Genomic DNA, 18,847 nt, shown 5'->3' with positions numbered 1-18,847 from the left:
AAGTCAGCTGTTAAAGTCCCCCATTATTATTGTGTTACTGTCAGTTTCCTCTTTTAGAGCTGTTAGCAGTTGCCTTATGTGTTGAGGTGCTCCTATGTTGGGTGCATATATATTTATAATTGTTATATCTTCTTCTTGGATTGATCACTTTATCATTATGTAGTGTCCTTGCTTGTCTCTTGTAACATTCTTTATTTTAAAGTCTATTTTATCTGATATGAGTATTGCTGCTCCAGCTTTCTTTGGATTTCCATTTGCATGGAATATCCTTTTCCATCCCCTCACTTTCAGTCTGTATGTGTCCCTAGGTCTGAAGTGGGTCTCTTGTAGACAGCGAATATATGGGTCTTGTTTTTGTATCCATTCAGTGAACCTGTGTCTTTTGGTTGGAGCATTTAATCTATTCACGTTTAAGGTAATTATCGATATATATGTTCCTATGACCATTTTCTTAATTGTTTTGGGTTTGTTTTTGTAGGTCCTTTTCTTCTCTTGTGTTTCCCACTTAGAGAAGTTCCTTTAGCATTTGTTGTAGAGCTGGTTTGGTGGTGCTGAATTCTGTTAGCTTTTGCTTGTCTGTAAAGCTTTTGATTTCTCCGTCGGATCTGAATGAGATCCTTGCTGGGTAGAGTAATCTTGGTTGTAGGTTCTTCCCTTTCATCACTTTAAGTATATCATGTCACTCCCTTCTGGCTTGTAGGGTTTCTGCTGAGAAACCAGCTCTTAACCATATGGGAGTTCCCTTGAATGTTATTTGTCATTTTTCCCTTGCTGATTTCACTAATTTTTCTTTGTCTTTAATCTTTGCCAATTGATTACTGTGTGTCTTGGTGTGTTTCTCCTTGGGTTTATCCTGTATGGGACTCTCTGTGCTTTCTGGACTTGGGTAGCTATTTCCTTTCCCATGGTAGGGAAGTTTTTGACTATTATCTCTTCAAATATTTTCTCTGGTCCTTTCTCTCTCTCTTCTCCTTCTTGGACCCCTATAATGAGAATGTTGTTGCATTTAATGTTGTCCCAGAGGTCTCTTAGGCTTTCTTCATTTCTTTTCATTCTTTTTTCTTGATTCTGTTCCACAGCAGTGAATTCCACCATTCTGTCTTCCAGGTCACTTATCCGTTCTTCTGCCTCAGTTATTCTGTTCTTGATTCCTTCTAGTGTAGTTTTCATTTCAGTTATTGTATTGTTCATCTCTGTTTGTTTGTTCTTTAATTCTTTCAGGTCTTTGTTAAACATTTCTTGCATCTTCTCGATCTTTGCCTCCATTCTTTTTCTGAGGTCCTGGATCATCTTCACTATCGTTATTCTGAATTCTTTATCTGGAAGATTGCCTATCTCCACTTCATTTAGTTGTTTTTCTGGGGTTTTATCTTGTTCCTTCATCTGGTACATAGTCCTCTGCCTTTTCATCTTGTCTGTCTTTCTGTGAATGTCGTTTTTGTTTCACAGGCTTCAGGATTGCAGTTCTTGTTGCTTCTGCTCTCTGCCCTCTGGGGATGAGGCTATCTAAGATGCTTGTGCAAGTTTCCTGATGGGAGGGACTGGTGGTGGGTAGAGCTGACTGTTGCTCTGGTGGGCAGAGCTCAGCAAAAGTTTAATCCGCTTGAGTGCTGATGGGTGGGGCTGGGTTCCCTCCCTGTTGGTTGTTTGGCCTGAGGCAACCCAACACTGGAGCCTACCTGGGCTCTTTGGTGCGGCTAATGGCAGACTCTGGGAGGGCTCACGCCAAGGAGTACTTCCCAGAACTTCTGCTGCCAGTGTCCTTGTCCCAACAGTGAGCCACAGCCATCCCCCGCCTCTGCAGGAGACCCTCCAACTCTAGCAGGCAGGTCTGGTTCTGTCTCCCCTGGGGTCACTGCTCCTTCCCCTGGGTCCCAATGTGCACACTACTTTGTGTGTGCCCTCCAAGAGTGGAGTCTCTGTTTCCCCCAGTCTTGTTGAAGTCGTGCAATCAAATCCCACTAGTCTTCAAAGTCTGATTCTCTAGGAATTCCTCCTCCCGTTGCCAGAACCCCAGGTTGGGAAGCCTGATGTGGGGCTCAGAACCTTCACTCCAGTGGGTGGACTTCTGTGGTATAAGTTCTCCAGTTTGTGAGTTACCCACCCAGCAGTTATGGGATTTGATTTTGCTGTGATTGCGCCCCTCCTACCGTCTCATTGTGGCTTCTCCTTTGTCTTTGGATGTGGGGTATCTTTTTTGGTGAGTTCCAGTGTCTTCCTGTCGACGATTGTCCAGCAGCTAGTTGTGATTCTGGTGTTCTCACAAGCGGGAGTGAGAGCTCGTCCTTCTACTCCGCCATCTTGGTTCAGGGCCCAAGCCATCCTTTTAGTAGTTAGAAAGGACTTGGAACAGGCATATTCAAAGGAGATCACATAATTGTTTCATGTCTGCTTGCCACTAAAAGTGATAACTTTAGCAACTCAGAGTGTGACCTTGGAGGTAATATTGACCCACAGTTTCATATTTTAAAAACCTATTTAAAAGGTAGAAAAAATAATAGTTCATTGAACCAGTAGGAGTCTCAGAGATAACCTACTGTATTCCTCTCTTTTTACTGATGAGGAGAATTAAGCTCAGAGAAGTTAAGTGAAGTAGAATAAAATAGTGGCCAAAGCAAAGGCTCTGAGATCATTACACACCTGGGTTTGTTTCTTGATTCCACAATCGACTACTTGTGAGTCTTTGTCAACTTATTTACCCTCTCAAGTCTTTAGCTTCCTCATTTGGGTTAGATGACAGCTAAATGGAGTAAGGCGTGAAATGCATCTAATGCAGTCTTGAAATAGCTTAGACACCTATAACAACAAAATTCTTATTTAAAGTGTATTTCACAGACACTTGCTGAGTGTGCTGTGTCAGGCATGTGCTACATTGTAGAGATATAATTTTGTGGAAGGCAGAATAATGGCCCCGAAAAGTTATGCACAGAAACCTGTGAATGTGTTACCTTGCATGGCAAAAGAGACTTTGCAGCTGTGATTGAGTTCTGGCTCTTGAGATGGGGAGTGTCTCCTGGATTATCCAGATGGGCCTAGTGTAAGCACAGGTGTCCTTTAAAAGTGAAAGAAGGAGGAGGGAGAGCCAGAGTCAGAGAGGGACATGTGATGATGGAAGCAGAGGTTGGAGTGATGCGGCTGTGAGCAATGGAATGCAGACATTCTCTAAAAGCTGGAAAAGGCAAGGAACAAGTTCTCCCCTAGAACCTCCAGAGGGAACACAGCTTTACTGACACTGTGGTTTTAGCCCTGTAAGACCCATCCCTGACTTCTGATTTTTACAACTGTAAGATACTAGATTTGTGGTGCTTTAAGCCACTAAGTTTGTGGTTATTTGGTACAGCAGCAATAGCAAACGAATATAACTTTAAAGAAGACACAGCCCCTAACTTCAAGGACACGATTATTACAGCTTAACCATCCTCATTTGGCCTATGTTACCTATTCTCAATTCAGTGCTCTTTGTGCTGCAATAATATATCCCAGTTACCAGGCATTGACACATCATCATCATGACTTTTTACTATAACTTCATATCACCTGACACCATACCTGTAATTTTGGGGGTTAGCATCAGGTGAACCATGTTACTACTGGCTTCAGCCTCTCCCTATGCAAATATATTTATAAAAGTCACAAGTTTGATATGTATTAACTATATTCTTTTTGAATATGCATGAAGATACGCCCATACCCACTAAAATTATTGTTTCGCATGGCCCCTCCCCTTAAATTACTTACGACCCATCAGTGATGCCCATCAGTATTTTGGGACACCTAGCTGTACTCTTTGAGCATTTAGCAGGGTTTTCCTATCTTGGAGCTTTATGTTGGGGAATGTAGTTTGCTTTGATGAAGCATGGTTTAACCAGCATGACTACTAACCAGCATAACAGCAACAGTGGAAAGTTGCCAGGAACTCGGTTCCTTGCTGATCTATGTATGATGTTATTAGGCATCCGTCTCTAGTCAGCTCTCCTGAGAGCTTGTAGATCTGTGTAACTTGGAAAAGGAGCACAGTGCCTCAGCGTGTTTTGCACCCTCCCTCACAGAGGCAGCTCCACTCTTTCACTGCTTGCTAACACAGTTCTTCAATGCAAAACAACTCTCCAAAATTTTTTTTTTTTAGAAGAGATTTTATGTCAACATTCAAACTTCCAGATTTTGGTGTTGATTTAGGTAAACTAGCCAAATTCTTGCATGTCCCAAATAAAATGACGTGCTAGTGACTGGGGAAGACACGACACCACTGAACACATGATACAAATCCTCTCCAACTCTTCTGCAGTTACAGGAGTCAGTTGGAACAGCACACAGGAGGCTATAGATGGCAGCTTTGACAATGACACCGCTGATCAGACCAGGCCTAACTGAATTTTGTGTGGCTTTGAGGACTGAGGTTTTCTTATTTCTTTCCCTTCCATCAGGGGTAAAACATTCTCGAATCATCTCTCCACTGCATATGCCATGCTTATTTTTTCACCTCAGGGACACAGGCCTCTCTTTCCCCTCAGCCCTAATGTCTTCCATCGAGACCACAGTGAGGAAAGTGTCATGTGTCCCCATCCTGTCCCTCTTGGTCTAGTTTAGCAGAAAGAAGACAAGAGTCATAAGACCTGGATTGCCTACCTCGCTTGGTCACATAGCCACTGTGTCACCTTCAGCCGGATTCCAAACTTTCGTGAGTCTCTTTTCCCTTATTTATAAAATGGCAATAATCGTACCTTGAAATGTTGGTAGTTCAAATAAAATTATACTGTGAACAAAGGATAAATTCCCGTAAAAGCTTTTTGCCAAATGTAAAGTGCCTCTCTTTGCCTTGACCCATGTTGTTGCCTAGCATCTCTTTAGACAAATATCCTGATTAGTCATTTGTTTACTCTCACAAATATAGAGAAACGTCACCAGATCCTGTGGGTCTTACCTTAAAACACTTACAGAGTTTAAGTAGTTTCACTTTGATGCAGTGTCATCTGGCCACTGCTTACCTCTGTAAATTTATGTCTCTTTGGCTTATACCTCTTTAGCCACACTGGCTTCTGATATGTCCCTAACCATACCAAGGTCATTTCCATCCCACAGGCTTTACAGTATACACTTGCTTTGACTAGAACTCTCTTCCTCCTGCACAGCTGGATCCTTGTACCTTCACAGGACTAAGCTTATATGTCACCTTCTCAGAGACCCTTTCCTCAACTGCTTTATCAAAAAGAAATCTTTTTGTTTCATAATTCCTTATCACAGTAGCCTCTATATTTCCTTCATACAGCTGATCATAAACTATAATTATTCTTCTTGTCAATTGATAGCCAGTTTATTGTCTGCTGCCAGTAAAAAGTGAGCTCCGTGAGGGTGGGGGCCATTTCCTCTCTAGATTTAAGAATAAAGCTCAGTAAAGTAGGCGTTCATTCTGGCAAAACCATGCTGGTGCTTGGACCCTAAGGCCGTGATGGGGGTCAGTTGAGTGAGAAATTTAAATCCTCTTGTGGGCATCTATTTAGGAGGATACTGTCCTCTGGGAAATATTGTTAATATTTCTTCTTCTTCAACACCCTCAGCATCTATCATAGAGCCTGACACACAGCTAGGCCTTGCTATGTTTTGGTTTGGATAGAATGAAATCTGCCTCTGTTTTCTGAAATGGACTGGCAGATGAACACAGAGCTGCTCCCTTGAGCCCAGAGAGCTGGCATCTCATGACCTCTCCCCCCACCTCAGCAATTCAACCTTTGATGATGTGACACTCCTGGAAAGGCCTTCCTCTCCCCCTCACCCACTGCCTTGCACCGAATCCCCCTGAGTCTGTTGAAACACAGTAAGGGCTTTCCAACTTCTATACTACTTGCCGAAGGGAGTACTTATAAGAACTTCTTAAAAATAAAAATAATTGATGGTAATACTCATAATGTGTTAAAACATATAGTATAACATGTACCAGCCACTATTCCAAGAGCTTTGCACATTAGTTTTTGAATATTAACTCATTTGATCCTAACAATAACTCCATGAGGTAGGTTATAATTATTTCCTCCATTTTATAGCTAAGGAAACTGAGGCACTGAGGGGCTGAGGTCAGTGACAAGGCTGGGACATGAGCCTGGTCAGGCTGGCTCGAGGGACGCTGTGCTTAGCAATTCAGCTGTGAAAATTGCACTTCCTAAAGACAGATCTTTTGGACCTATCATTAGCCTTCCCTAAGCCAGATGGCATATTTATCCTCTAATTAAATGTTTAATTTTTTTACATAAGTAATGCATGACATAAATTCTTCTGTAAAGCAATTAACACCTTCAAATAAAGTAAAAGTCCCCCTTTAACCTCCTTTTATAGCCCTGAACTGCTTCTTCCTTCTCCATGGGTAGCCATTATACCCAGTTTTTTGTCTGTCCTTCCTAGCCTTTCCCTATGCATCTGCATGCACCTGTGTATTAACAGAAAATACAAACTATTGCTGTGGGGTTTTTTTCCCAATTATACGTAGAGAGCAACATGTATAAATAATTAAATCATTTAATTGTACATATTAAGCCCTTTCTCTGACAATACACATTTAGGTGGTCTTTTGCTAGCTGCAGGGCTGACGCTCAGCTGGGACACTGCAGTAGGGCTATACCTGTGGCTGACATTCTGAAACGCTTCTGTATCATTTGGTAAATAGTCTCTGCTGTTCTCCCAGGACCAGGACCAAAAATACATTCATGGGTCCACGAAAAATTTTTAATTTCTTTGAAAATCAGAAGAAAGAAATGAATATAATAATAATGACTTAATTCTGGGTACTGAGATTGTCGGTGATTTTTATATTCTTCTCAGTGCTTACCTATTTTTTCCAAACATCTACAATAAACATATGTTATGTGTGTAACAAGGGAGATGTTTTCAATTATGTTTACAACAACACATTGATGAGAATGGAAAATGCACATCCTATAATGTTAAAGAGCAAAAAGCAGAAATTAAACAATATATAAACACAATTTGACCCACTTAGGTATAGATGCATTATATACAAGAAAAACAATGGAAGAAAATATACTGTGCAAAGCCTTGAGTAGACATCTCTTAGTTGTGGGATTATAGGTGATTTTTCTTTTCTTTTCTTTTCTTTTTCCTGAATTTTCCAAGTTATTTTATAATGAAAGCGTATTATTGTTATAATCATAAAAAGTAAGAGTTAAAAAAATAATAATGACTTAAAAATGAATCTAGACAAGATGGATTTTTTTTCCTCTTTATACCAGCATAGCCATAAAAAATACTTTTGGTGTTTTATGTAGGACAGGGCCAACAAAGGCAAAAGTATCTTGAATAAATACCTAGGGCCCTGCCTCGTTCCTCTCCAGGATGCAGTAAGTACAGGGTCAATGCCTGGCAAAGCAGGGTCTTCCCAGGACCCATCCCATGTTTGGACTGGTGTCAGTTAGGACTGGTCAAGGCCATTCTCTATCTATGGGTGAACGTTTTTGAATATGACCAACATCCATGTTATTCTGAAGTGAAAAATGTGCTGCCTCATGCAAAGATATCTCTGATGCAAGCAGCCGAAATCGACACAAATGAGCCTAAGCAAAACCAAGCATGTGGGTGGGGGATCTAAAGCAGAGAGTGGTTAGGACAAGGAGGCCTGGAGGAGTTTCAGAAAACTTGCCAAGGAGCCAAGTGTCCATCCTTCTCGTCTCCAAGCCACGGGCCTCTCTGCTGCTTCCCTCCGCTTATCTGCTTCCACCCTCTCTCCCTTTGAACCATTTTCTCACTTCTCCTTTAGAGCTCTGCCATTAATGAGACTCACCTCCCACCCAGCAGCTTTGTTTCTCATTTCAAATTCCTACGTGAGACAGAATCGATTTCGCCTTGCTTATTAGGTCAGGTGCTTATCGCTCATCCAGTAAGCTAGGGCCAGAGGCCAAGGAAATGACAGCAGAGGGGGTGTGGGTGGTATTTGCCCACAACACTCCAAGATGTCAGTATCATCTCATCCCTTGATTATCCAGGCAACACACCCTTCTGCCCCCACATACAAAGCCATTGATGCCCCTGCTTAATGAGCCAACAGCCTTCTTGTACACAACTATAAATATAATCTCCCCATCCCCAGGGGGAGCAACACATAATTCCTTCCAGCTAATGAATGCAGAGGTCTGTCACAGGGCCAAGGCTCTTGGAATCCACTATCTCCTGATGATATTTGTTTCTGGGTCCAAAATAACTATTTGACAAATGATTAGCTAAATGATAAATTTAACCACCATATATAAAACAAATGTGGTAGAAATATTAAGTGTCATCAATTTTTGTATACTTTAGCAGCAAACAGAGAAGTACAGGCGGAGGTTATACACTAAAAGAACACTTTTACGCTGAATCATACAGAGGCAGTCTTTAGGAACGTTTCAGGTTTGTCTCAAAAATATTAAAGAATCAATTGCTCTCTCATAAAAGTTGACTTTTTTTTCAAAGTAACTTTCATACCTTCCTTGAACTTGCTTTAGCTTAGCCTCTTGGGAAATACTGTAATTTAGATTCTAAAGCCATCATGTTGTCTGTGATAATAGCATGAAAAGTCACTAATTTCTTCACTATCTTATGACCAAATCAACAAAACCTCAATGATTGCTGTAGGGAATCTGTGCTTTATTCTAGACATCCACTCAGGAAAGAGGACTGACCTGACATCGGAGGCTTTACTTCCCCTGACGGGTAGGTAGATTAAGAACTTGAGCTTCATGTTTACAGGGCTAACAAAACAAAGGCGGGAATGGGATGAGCATTTAATAATGACAGAACATAAATTTGGAGAATTTTTTTTTCTTCACATCTTTATTGGAGTATAATTGCTTTACAATGTTGTGTTAGTTTCTGCTGTAAAACAAAGTGAATCAGCTATATTCATACATATATCCCTATATCCCCTCCCTTTTGCGTCTCCCTCCCACCCTCCCTATCCCACCCCGCTAGGTGGTCACAAAGAGAACTTCGTTTTTGACTATAAATTAAAACCTAGGAGAATGACTCAAGTTGGCTGTAATATTCAGCAGAGTGGAATTGTTTTGTTAATTATCCATAGATATTTGAATATGATGCCCAATATTTCATAAGGAAGCAGTGTTTAATTTAAAACCTTGTACTTAAAAATGTTTATATCCCAATAGTGTATGGAATCTGCAACCTTACCAAAAAGATGAAGGTAGTACTTGAATATAATTTTTAAATATTTACTCAGATCATTTTCCATCCTGATCACAAACTGTTTATATACAGAAAATGTAACAATGACCAAAAAAAAAAATATTCCAGAGTGTCCTCACAACAGAGATAGTGCCACATAATTTTGTAATGAAGGGTAATGTTGTAAGGTTAAGTCTTGGGGGAAGTGTTCCTGTGTGTTTTCCCAGGAGGCTGGAATAAATATGGGGTTGTATATAACATTACTGTTAGACAACATGCGCTACAGTGACTTGGCACAAGACAGCTGGCTTACAGGTGCTCTGGCAAGTTGCACCGGGAAGGCTTTTCGTTTTGTATTTCTAATATTGTGTGCATGCAATGATTGTAATGTGTTCTTTTTTGTGCTGGGGTACACACTGCAGGCATTCCCTTTGGGCTATGCAGTTTGACTTTGAATGGGGTTTCTGGAAACAGGTGACAGTCCTATTTTCTTCCTTAAGAGGTCCTTTGTTGTGAGTTGTGCCAGGGATTGTCAGCTGGAGCAGCTCTCTTTACCTTTCAGTCAAAATTGAGGAGAGGAAACTTAAAGATAAAATGGACCAAAAAATTACCTTAGCAAAGCTTCAGCAGTGCCGCTCTGGTAAGATCATGCAGGCCAAGGCAAGTGGGTCACAAAGGATTAGCAAAACTTTTATAAACAAAGAGACAATTATGCATATTCTTAATAGCCTTTAATCCAAAAGTGTGCCAGTGTTTATTTCTGAATCTGATGTACACTGTTTTTGCTGGTGGAATGAAATAAGCCTGCACTGGAGGAGACAGTCCTGTAACGATATAGCCCAACGTGAACCACTGGGAATGTAGGAGAGGGCGTTTGCCTCACCTAGATGCCTGGCTGCTCTGTTGGGAATGAATCTGCTTGGAACTTGGCCATCTAAGGGCTGCTCTTCTAACACATGAAATGAAGAGAGGAGGGAGAAAAAAATAGCCTCCGGTACAACTGTGCTGAAATAACACTGTTGTTCGTTAGATTCTGACCATTCCCCGTAGTGCATTCTCGTTCGATGATGTAAAGTCGATCGGGTGTGGGAAGTCATACCATGAAGCACAGGAAATAGTTTAAATCTTTGGAAATGTTTTTCAGGTTAAATAAATGGGGAAATAACTCTAGCTAAAGTTGCCAACCACTTCAGAGTAATTTTTACTGGCAGATATTTGTTAATTGTTAGTGTTCCTCTGAAAACAGACACAACCAAGATATATTGGGGATAGCCTGCTCTCTGCGTGCAGAGTGTGTTTTTTTAAAGAGGCCGTGGTCACTTCATTGATTTCTCTCCGACTCAATTCAGACGTAGGCAGCCTTCTGTGAATCAATCAGTGAATTAGGCATGTCTGACAGATCAGATAGTGTTACTGGGATTTCTAGTTGGATGATGATAAGCAGGTGAGATTTTAGGGGTTTTTGCTAAACATCAACTGTTGCCTTCTATAAAACCAACAGACACATGTCCAACCTGCTTTGATGGAAATGTTGCACCTATTTTGTCAACGGTTCTCATAAGACGAATGCAAGGAAATCATGGGATGTTGGTTTTGATGACAAAATAGGAATTCAAATCAAGATAGAAAGTGAAGCTTACTGGCTAAAAATGCTTGAAAAGCTGTACTATTCTGTAAGGCAGAAGTAGCCAACATGCTTATTTTACATAAAACCCGCAGTTTGTATGTGACCCTCATGATCACCAACTATTGATGGTATAGATCTAGGAAAACCAGGCTTCTTGGCTTCTTTTTTCTCCTCTGTCTCTTCAGTTTCTAGACATTTGTCTCCTTGATCTCAAGAGAGTAAAGCAGGGAAGGCAAAGGAATTAATTTCCAGATACCCTTTTGATATAGGTCAGAATCTGAGCCAGTACTCTGTACATATCATTACTATCGTTTATGGCACATGTCATATCTACTCTATGTTAATGTTTCTATTAGCCCTACTAGTCTATTAGTTCCTTAATGGCACCAGATCATGTTCAACACTCTCTTCCTTGTATCTAGAGTATGGTCTATTAATAGCACACTCTTAATTAGTGATTATTGAATAATTAAATGAACAATGAAAGGTCAGTATAATGTTTAAAATATGGCTGAGTCAACCCATTGCCCATTACTATGTCTAAGTATGCTTAAAAAACAGTTTTATTGAGATATAATTCACGTATCATAAAATTTACTTTTTCAAAATGTGCAATTCAGTGGTTTTTAGTATATTCATAATGTTGTCCAAGTATCACCACTCTTTAACTCTTTAATTTTAGAACATTTTCATCATCTCAAAAAGAAACCTGGTGCCCATTAGCATTTGTTTTCCATACCGTCCTCTTCCCAGGCCCTAGCAACCAATAGTTTACTTTCTGTCCCTATCGATGTGCCTATTCTGGATATTTCATATAATTAGAATCCTAAGATATGTGGTCTTTTGTGGCTGGTTCTTTTCAGTTAGTATAATGTTTTCAAGGTTTATCCATTTTGTACTATGAATCAATACTTCATTTCTTTTTATGGCTGAATACCATACCATTGCATGTATTGATATATACCATGGTGTGTATCCATCCATCAGTTTATGGACATTTCAGTGACCACTAAGAATAATGCTGCTATAAACATTCATGTACAAGTGTTTGTGTGGTTTTCAGTTCTCTTGGGTATATACCAAGGAGTAAAATTACTGGGTCAAATTATAACTCTATTTTTAACTTTTTGAGGAACTGACAAACTGCTTTCCAAAACAGCTGCATCATTTTACAGTCCCACAGTGCATGAAGATTCACATTTTTCCACATCTTCACCAGTACTTGTTATTGTCTGTTGTTTTGAGTTTAGCCATCCTAGTGTATGTGAAGTGGTATCTCATTGTGGTTTTGACTTGCATTGGTTTTAACTTCCTGTGACTAATAATGTTGTGCATCTTTCCATGTACTTATTGGCCATTCGATTATCTTCTTTGGAGAAATGTCTATTTGTATCTTTTGCCCATTTAAAAAATTGAGTTATTTGTTCTTTTATTGTTTAGTTGTAAGAGTTCTTTATATCTTCTGTATACAAGTTCCTTATCAGATATATGATTTTAAAATATTTTCTCCCAATCTGTGGGTTACCTTTTCGCTTTCTTGATGGCATCCTTTGAAGCACAGAAGTTTTTCATTAATGAAGTCCAAATGCATCTAGTTTTTCCTTTGGTTTCTATGCTTTGGTTGTCATATCTAAGAAACTATTCACTAAATCAACATCACAAAGGTTTACACCTAAGTTTTCTTGTAACGCTTGTGTAGTTTTATCTCTTAGATTTAGGTCTTTAATTCGCTTTGAGTTAATTTTTGTATTTGGTGTGAGGTAGGAGTCTAAGTTCATTCTTTTTCATGCAGTTATCCAGTTGTCCAAGTATGCTTTTAACATATAGTGAATGTGTCAGCAGAAGTTGAGTGGTGTTTGAAAACATAATAATAAAACCTCAATACTTCATACTATACCACACTCAAAACTAATGATAATTTGGTAATTGACTTTTTGTGTTAGTTATAAAGAAAAGCTTTACCCAGAAAATTATCAATAAACAGAATATCACAGAGGAATGCTAGTATACTTAGGAAATTCTTCTGAAAATCATTAATTGCATCCATTCACTCTCAAATGTTATTTGTAATATTTATATTCTTTTATTTTAAAAATTGTTGAACATTTTTGGATTAGTTGAGCTTTTTGAATTGTAAAGAACGAAGATGTTCATCATTATCTTTAATAAAAAAGGAGTTTACTGAAACGAATCTGCAAAACTCTCAGAATCCGAGTCTGGTGCCCACATCCTTAAGAGGGCTCTTTGTTTCTCAGTTCAGGTTTGAGAAGGAAGGAAGGCTTTTTGGTGCAATAAGATATAAAGCTATGTAGGAAGGAGATTAGCTCCCCATGGAGGAATGTCCTATTTTTTTTTCTTTAGATATCTCATCCTGAGACCAGAGTACTTTAATGGCTGTCCGCTTCTCTTGGATCCAACCTCAGGGATAAAAGCATTCCCATTCTAGCAATGGAAATGGAGCTCAGAGGGTAAGCAGGACTCATAACTTAGAAGGTGTGCTTCATGGGAAGGACAAGTCATGAAAAAGACCAAGAGCTGTGGAGAGACTACAAGGGAGGTGTTCTCTACCCTTAGGGAGTGGCCATGTGTGACACCCTGAAAGGCTGCAACTAGCGTCCCAGGATGTAGAAAGAATGGGAACACTAGACCTGACTTATTCCCACTTTCCCAACTCTGTATGGGTTCAATCTTATTATTTGATGCTAGAGTAAGAAATCACTGGTCAGATTTGGGGGGTTTGTATGTGTCTGCCTGACTTGTTTTTTATGTATACAGAGACGTGGGAGGGGCCGATAGTGTGAGAGGTGATGTACCTTCCCCTTCTGATCAGCCTGGATGCTTAAACTCCATCAGTGAGCTGTGCAAAGAGAGGCATTAGCCAACCAAATAGTCACGCTCCTCCCCCACCCCACTGACTGTTCTTCCTGCCTTCCATACCCCTTGTCTCTGAGTTAAGGGGCACTATGCCTGGGTTACATCAAGACATCTGGGAAATTGACTACTTTCTTTGTGACTTGCATGTCTGTTTCTTACTAAACTGCTTCATTTTCTTCTTCCTTCTGACTTTGCCTCCTCACCCTCTCCTTGATGTAACTTCTCTAATTCAGATTCTGCATGCTTTGGTTTCCTCAAAATAGCTTGGCATATCACCTGTCACCCCTGACTCTTCTTCATAGCCCCTAGACCCTTTCTTTCAACTTCAGTTCTCATGGCTCATTTCCAATTCCTGCAAGAGAGAATCAGGTTGGTCCAGCTCAGCCTTTCACCAGACAACCTCACGTATGTCTCATCCGCTGTTAGACTGGTGGTCTTTGGCACTCTACCTTACAGTGTTATGGCTGGGTCTTAGGCTCATGTGCCTTACAGTTGGCCATCTAAAGGCCAAAGTCGAGGATTGACCATCTAGAAGAACCTGTGAATATGGAAAGCGCTATGATTTTCAAATTTAGAAGTTGCCTACTATGGGATAGAAAACGAATATGTTTAACTTCTGAGGGAGTATATATAAACGAATGTAGACACATTCTGTTCTTTCATAAAAATAACACTCAGTAACTTGCTCATTCAAATTCACTAATAGAAACATTTCACACATTCTCCAATGAGTACCAATTAGTGATATTCTTATATCTTTAGGAGCTTAGTTGTTTTACCCACTCATATTCTTTAATATTATAGAATTGGGACTCTGTGTTTTTTGCTTTTTCTCTAATGTTCCTATGCAAAGGCTCACTTTTTTCTTTTCTTTCCTATGTTAAGAAGTTCTTTTAGTGGTCAAAGAATGTTATGGGCTGGGCTTCCCTGGTGGCACAGCGGTTGGGATTCCGCCTGCTGATGCAGGGGACACGGGTTCGTGCCCTGGTCCGGGAGGATCCCACATGCCGCGGAGTGGCTGGGCCCGTGAGCCATGGCCGCTGGGCCTGCGCGTCTGGAGCCTGTGCTCCGCAACGGGAGGGGCCACAGCAGTGAGAGGCCCACGAACCGCAAAAAAAAAGAATGTTATGGGCTGAATTGTGTACCCGCTACCAGACTCATATGTTGATGCCCTAACCCCCAAAATGTCTGTATTTGGAGATGGGGCCTTTAGGGAGGTAATTAGATTAAATGAGATCATAAGTATGGAGCCCTAATGTGATAGATTGGTGTCCTTATTAGAATAGGAAGAAACACCAGTGCCCTCTTTCTTTCCTCGTGCACACACAGAGGAGAGACCAAGTAAGGACAGAGCAAGAAGATAGTCATCTACAAGCAAGAAAGAGAGGTCTCACCAGAAACTGACCCTGACAGCACCTTGGTCATGGACTTATAGTCTCCAGAACTGTGAGAAAACAAATATATGTTGTTTAAGCCACCCAGTATGTGGTATTTAGTTGGGACAGGCCTAGCCGACTAATACACAGAGTGAAGCAAATGTTGATGAGTTCAGTTCTACTTACCTCTAACGCTGAACTCAGTTTTATTTTTGCCCTAGTGCTATGAACTGAGCTTATTGAATCATTTGTTTACATGCTCATTGGCAACCCTCTTTCCCCCTTTACCATGTAAACTCCACGAGAGAGGACTTACCTATCTTGGTCACTGCTCTACTCCTAGGCACACAGTAAACAGATATGTATTTACTAAGTGAATGCATTAATGATGAAATCGTTTTGGTACACCTTTATGAATGAGAACGTGGGAGATGTTTTTCCCCAAATGTTAATATTTGGCCCAACTGATCATTCTCTTTTTCTCATGATGCTTTCTACATTTGGCTTTTAGGAAGCCATGTACTCCTAATTTTCTCTTTTGCCTGAAGGCCTGTTCCATCTCCTTTTCCTTTACTAGCTCCTCTTATTCCTGGATGTAAAGATTGGAGTTTCATGTCTCAGTCCTGTTCTCCATCTCTTCTGATGGAAGATGCCATATTGAATAGTGATTAAAGCACAGATTCTTGAACTTGATTGCCTGGGTTCAAATTCTGGCTCCACTCCTGAAACAGCATGAGTTTAGGCAAGTGAAGTCATTTCTCTGTGCCTCACCATCCTCATTCGTGAAATGGGGATTGTAGGTATCTCAAAGTATTGTTGCGAGAGTTAAATGTGTAAAACACATGGTGCCTGGCATATAGAATGCATTTAACAAATTTTAGATATAATTATTTTTTATATTAATATCATCTTTTGTCATCTACAGTCTCTAGATGATTTTATCTAATCCCATGGCTTTAATAGCCCTGAACTGTCTCTGAGCTCCAGGCTCATATAACCATCATATATCCAACTGTGGTAGGTGGAATTCTAAGGTAGCCCCAGGATTCCTGTCCCCTGGTGTACACACCCTGTATAATCTCCTCCTCTTGAGTGTGGGTGGATCTTGTGAATATGGTGTGGTATCACTCCTGTTATTAGGGTAGTAATCAGTTGACTTTGAGATAATCAAAAGGGAGATTATTTTAAGGGGGCCTGACCTAATCAGGGGAGCCTTTAAAAGAAGGTGAAACATTAAAGGTGCACTCCTCCTGGCCTGGAAGAAAGCAGACAGCGATGGTGTGGACCGCCCATGGGAGCCACGTGGTGAGGACTGAGGGCAGCCGCAGGGAGCTAAGAGCCAGCAAGAAAACGGGGGCCTCGGTCCTACAGCTGCAAGGAAATGGATTCTGCCAACAACCAGTGAGCTTGGAAGAGGCTCCCAAGCCTCAGATGAGAATCACAGCCCTGGCCGCCACCTTGATTTCATCCTGGTGAGCCCCTGATCAAGTGACCCAGCTCACCCGGCTCTGGAATTCTGATGTACAGAAACTGAGAGATAATAAACGGTGTCGTTCTAAGCTGCTGAATATGTGGTACTCTGTTACACAGCAACAGGAAATGCGTATACCAATTGCCAAGTTTACTTCTCTACATCAGTGCGGAGGAAGAATCTCACACTTTACACATCCAAAAGGAACTCTGGATTTCTTTCCACCCTGCTACATTTTCCTCTTTGCAGTTAAGTTGCTCAGGCCTAAAAACTAGGATGATCCTTGATGCCTCTGCTTCCCTCAGAGCCCACCTACAATTCATTAGCAAATCCTATAGGATCTCTCATCAAAATGTATCCTGTATCCGACGGCTTCTCATCACCTCCCCTATAGCCATCTCGGCCCAAGCCACCTCCACCATTTGTCTGGACCCCTGCGATAGCATCTGACTGTTTTCCCTGTTCATGCAGTAACTCTATCACTGCAGCCACAGCAAGTGTTGGAATGTACCTCAGGCCATGTCACTCTGTGCAGGATACACCAATGACTTTTCATGGCACTCAGAATAAAATCCAGACTCCTTACCATGACCTCAAGGCTGTGCATGATTTGGTCCCTGGCTACTTCTCTGATCTCACTTCCTACCACTATTTCCCTCATTGTGCTTCAGCTACATTGGTCTTTCTGCTTTTCCTTTATGATGCCAAGTAAGGTTGTATTCCAGAACCTTTATAATTGTTTTTCCCTTTCCCTGGAACATTCTGCCCCATGTCTTGCATGACTCCTTCCCTTGCTTCATGAGCCCAAATGGTACCTCCTCCAGTAGCCTTCCCTGATTGCCTTATCTAAAATAGCTGGCCCCTCCTGCCTCCCATCACTGCCTATTTGTCTTTATCTCACTTCACTCTCCTGGCATGGTTTCATGTGCCATGTTCTCTATTTGTTAGCTTGTTTATTGCCTGTCTACACTCTTAGAGTATAAGGTCCACAAGGGCAAGGACTTTGACTTATCACTCAGTCCTCAGGACTTACAACAGTGTCTGGCGCTTAAATAACCTTTATTGAATTAAGAATATAGAAAAATATTTGATAAGTTTACATTAAAAGCACAATTGAAAATTCTGTCTTTTCCAAGAAAATGCTGATCGTGACACCTGTTAAAAACAGGAATTGAGAAAACATACATTTTTGAACTGAGAAATATTTGTGCTATCACATTTCATGGTGTTTTAGAGAAGTTTAATGCTATTAAAAAATGCTAATGATATTGCTGGTGCCGTTTTTGCTGATGTAAGGTTATGGGGCTTGAACTTCAAGACAAAACGTTATTCTCATGATGTTCTCTTTGCCTTTTCTTTTCTTTTCTTTCTCTCTGTCTCTCTCTCTCTCTCTCTCTGTTTTTTGGCAGGGAATAGGTGATTTCGGTAATCCAAATGCTGAAATCTAAATTCTAGCCCTGATCCAGACAGACATGAAAATGGGGCTGTGATGAGACCATGTCCTAGGTCAAATACAAACTGCCTTCGTAATCAATGGCAAACAGAGCTAGAAAATATCCAAAATGTATGTGACCCGGAAAATAGGGTTGTTTAGAGCTCATCTCATATTTTAGATATCTAGAGGGATCACAAGTTCAAAGTTTCAGCACAACCAATAGATGCCATTACAATGAAGTTTGAGATTTTGGAAAGTTTTTCCCAGTATAAAAAGAGCTTAAGTGATCCAAGATGTATCAGTGTTTAAGGCCAAATTTCCAGGTTTACAATTATCAGTTCACATGTAGGGGCGTATTCATCCCTTTTCTTCCTTCTCAAAATGAAGCTTATTTTAAAGACATTGGTAAATAATCTCCACCAGGCTAAGAATGAGTTAGCTTCCCTGCAGTGTAGAAAATGGCATATTGATTATGAAGAAAGCCAAGGCAATATGGGTGCTCTTTTCCATCTGACATCTTAGGTTTCTACTGTTTCAAAACACTCATATCTGCTCAAATAATGCACTCGTTTCTTTTTCCCTAGCAGGTCATCTCCTCGTCAACTTGAGGCTTTTTAAACAACATAAATATCTTTAAATTTATAAAAAAAAATGTTTATTGTAATTTAGCATGGTTTAATCAAGCAAGTCAAATTCAAATGCCTTCTAAATTATCTTGAAAGAGAATAAAATACAATGTAAATTTTTTTAAGCTTTAAGATAGATATGAAAATATATACTGTTTACTAAAAAGGGTCTTTTTTGAACTCTAGTCAAGTATGGAAGTATGCTGTGAATTAAAAATCTGATCTGATAAAATGACACATAAATATTTTAGCAGGAATTTTGGTCCTAATGCCCAG

This window comes from Monodon monoceros, unplaced genomic scaffold (assembly GCF_005190385.1).
Source record: "Monodon monoceros isolate NGI ecotype Baffin Bay Population unplaced genomic scaffold, NGI_Narwhal_1 Super_Scaffold_5, whole genome shotgun sequence".
Taxonomy (NCBI): domain Eukaryota; kingdom Metazoa; phylum Chordata; class Mammalia; order Artiodactyla; family Monodontidae; genus Monodon; species Monodon monoceros.
Note: the sequence above shows the minus strand (reverse complement) of the source record.